The sequence below is a fragment of the Rutilus rutilus genome (genome assembly GCF_951802725.1).
Source record: "Rutilus rutilus genome assembly, chromosome: 6".
Taxonomy (NCBI): Eukaryota; Metazoa; Chordata; class Actinopteri; order Cypriniformes; family Leuciscidae; genus Rutilus; species Rutilus rutilus.
Genome location: NC_140214.1, coordinates 1,034,617 through 1,038,648, shown reverse-complemented (window position 1 = coordinate 1,038,648; position 4,032 = coordinate 1,034,617).

Here is a 4,032-nt window from a genome sequence, read left to right as displayed (position 1 = left end):
GTTAGGTTTTATAGTAATTCATTACTTTTACTTTTTAGGTTATAATTATGACTTTTTTTTACACTTTGGCTTAACATACTAATGACTTTTTATGTCATAATTATGATGTTTTACAGTAAGTCAACTTTCTTTTTATGCCACGATTATAACTTTTTACAGTAAGTGATAACTGACTTATGTCACAATTATGACTTTTTATGTTATAATTATGAGTGATCACTCTGACGCCATAATTATGATTTTTTATGTCATAATTGATGTTTTACTGTCATTCATAACTTTCTTTTTATGTAATAATTCTGAATTTTTACAGTAAGTCGTAACTTTCTTTTTATGTCATAATTTTGACTTAAGTCATAACTTTGATTTAGTGTCAATTTCTAATTAATTTTGATTTTGTGTCATAATTGTGTACTTTTTTAACTTTGACTAACTTTGACTTTTTAGTGCTTCAACTTAAAATAAACAAAAATGAAAATTGTTGCCAAAGTTTTACTGTTTATATATATAGGAAGAGGAAAGAGGAAGAGGATCATGATTCCAGATTTACATGCATTATCAAACCTTCTGTTTTATGAGATATGTTTCTCTCAGATCAACCAGAGAACATTTAATCAGTTTTATGTTTAATCACTTCTGACGAGACGTGCAGAACATTAGAATCTGACAGATGATAAAATATAACAGCCCTTCATCCAGGTGTGACGCTGCTACACTCACGCTGGTCTCCATGGCAACAGATACAGGCCGTCGGATGCTGAGCTCCTCACGGCTGCCATGGCAACAGATGCAAAGAGGACTGTCGTTACCAAGGCGACGTGAAATCAAACGACTGTGATGCTCTGAAACGCCCTTTAGTCTAAACACTCTTAGACTAAAACCAAGACACTTTTAAATGTCACGCAGTGCAACAGGATCAAGAGGAAAACCATCCTTTCCTACAGATTTCACATGCATTATAGTTCAGATTGAACGGTGTAAAACCTGACACATTAAATAATCATTTATTGAACCTTTAGCCAAAATCTAAAAAAAGTTTGCATATTGTGTTTTATGTTTTTTTGTCATATTTAATGCATCAGGCTTATGATAGTGAACAGGTTTATTCAGAGGCATCAAACATATGCTGCAGATTCTGATATTTATATTACATTTTGATGCTTGTAATGTAAATCAGTGAGATCTTTATAACAGTACATAGATGCTTACATAAAATGCATATAAATATCAATATCTGCCAATAATGTCTTGGTTTAAATGCTTAGTTTTATGTCGTTTTATGCAACGCGATACAATGATGATTGAGAGATGAACTGATAACCCTTCCTCAAAAGCCTGATGATCATATTTCAGACTCATAATTTTTCTAATAAATGATATGAAACTCAAGAAAACCTTGAAATATTACTAACAATATCAAGTTATTGTGATGTTTACTTGATAAAGGCAGAAAGCAGAAAGAGCTGAAGAACACTTTCCTGATAGAAGAGTCTAAACTCAATCAGACACAGCAGCGCTGGACGAGTTTTGATCATTTAGAGGCTTTTGAGGATCAAATATGACACATCACAGGCTTTATGGGGTTCATTAGCATGATTAGACATTATAAACTCCAGCGCTGAGGTTTCCCAGAGTTCATGAAGTGTCTCGATTCCTGAAGACGTGCTGCAAAACATACTCAGTGTTTCTGTCTTGTTTCCAGTCCAAATATCTACAAATTCTTAAATCGAGATGCATTTACTAGATGAGTGAAAGGCCATAAGATATTATGTCTTGTTTTCTGGGGAAATAAATCAAAATGAAGTGAGTTATTGCTTTAAGAAAGCAAAGTGATCTGCCAATGGGGCGAGAGAAATAATGATAATTCACACAGAAACAGGATTATTTTTCCGACCCCACTGAGAGATCATTTAGCTTTGGGTCAAATGTGGACAAATAACCCAGCCGTCGGGTTACATCTCTGCACTATAAAGCTTTGCTGCCATGTTTAGGCATCTGCATTTGTCGATTCTGCATTTTTTGCACGTCTGTTTTGATGTGAACTGTATTTCATCGTCTCTGTAGAAGATGAATGCATTCTAATCTGAGCTAATCTGAGCTGTCTGTTCTCTTCTTGTACTCTAGTTTAATCATTGAACCGGTTTGATTCAGCAGCAGCTGATTAGAGAGAGAGAGAGAGGGAGAGAGAGAGAGAGAGGGAGGGAGAGAGGGAGAGAGAGAGGGAGAGAGAGAGAGAGAGAGAGAGAGAGAGGGAGAGAGAGAGGGAGAGAGAGAGAGAGAGGGAGAGAGAGGGAGAGAGAGAGGGAGAGAGAGAGAGAGAGAGAGAGAGATGGAGGACAAAAGGACTCTTCATGTTTGTCTTTGTATCAATCTAATGACACACACACACACACACCATCAGGACCTGAAGAGACACAGATTCTGATACCAGAAGATATTGTTACTTGTAAGTAATGATAAAATACCTGTTGCTTAATATAATAACAAGGTCACATGAGACCCACTGCTGCTTCTGCGAGTGATCTCCTCCAACTCTGAGCACTCTCTGCTCCTCACCACGGGCTTCTCAGGTCCTGCGAGCACATCCCTCCGCAGAAGCAGCAGTGCTTCGGCCTCTGAGAATATAGTTCCCAGTGTGTGTACGGTTAGAAGACGGCTGTGTCTCATGTGACCTTGTTATTTGTACACGCTGTGACTATACACATCACAACATGTAAATAGGAAAATGTTGGTGTTATTTTGTCACTTATTGGGAGCAGTATGCTAGCTGGAGCCATTTACCTCCAGTCTTTGTGCTAAGCTAGGCTAGCGGTCAGACAGAAGCTGCGTTTCCATTACCCTTCAAATTGCGAATTGAAAATACGGCCAATGGAAAAACGTCAATTTCGCAAAAACTCACATTTATCGCAAAAAAAGTTTTTCCGCTCACATGAGGGTTTTTTTCAGGCAATTCGAAAAAGAAATATTTCGCAAAACTGCAATGGAAACAGCATTTGCGCATTTACAGTCACCTGACGTAGATGACGCGGTGTGTTTGGACAGAAGACGAGACAGAGCTCTTTATTAAATTCATATAAGACAAAATAATTACAGGAATAATGGATTCTAATCCTCAAATAAATGCCACAATCAGCAGAAATGAAATGAATGGTTTTAGAAAAAAATCGCAAAAGTTTTGCGCAAATCTGTAATGGAGACGCGCCTAGAGTTACGGCACGGAGATGAGAAGGGTGTGTGTGGACTTATCTAACTCTGGGGGATACGGGGAACAAGCTAAAGTCCCCAAAAGTCGGCGTGTTCCTTTAACCAGGTATACTGTTTAACCCCAGGAAAACTATCTCTCCATAAATCAACAAAATCATGATAACAAATGTCTTTTTTTTATTTCTGCAGAACTTGAGTGAGGTTCATCGTGATTTCTGTCTAAATCAGGGTTTATAGTGCAGTTAAAGTCACCTCCTACACAACATGATCCTGTGGGCACTGTGACAAGGCATCTGACAACTTTAAAAAAATATGTTACGCTCTTGTACAACATTTGGAGCATTTACATTAAAAAAAGAAAACCTTATTTGTCCAACCATAATATCTGCTCTTAAAAGTCGACCAGGTGTTATCTCAAACATTACTGGTTGATTACAGACACATAGAGAACAATATCGCAACACCAGCACTGAGATTAGTCCCGCGCTCATATATCATCTCTGTGTCTGATTCAGTCAGATGAGTCTCCTGAAGCGTAATAACGTCTGCCTTTTTTAACTGTAAATAATTCAACAGAGCAAGTCTCTTTACTGTGTCCCGACATCCAGTGATGTTAAAAGATCCAATATTTATGAATGCCATGGAAAAGATAATGCTAGGGTATTAACATTTTTGTTTGCTTTGATATAGCCTATATATATATATATATATATATATATATATATATATATGTTATGTCTAAATCCTGGTAATCATGAAGACAAGAAAGTTTCTTCTTCAAGGTTTATTCAAACCCACAAGCACTACAACAGTGCGTTTACATGATTA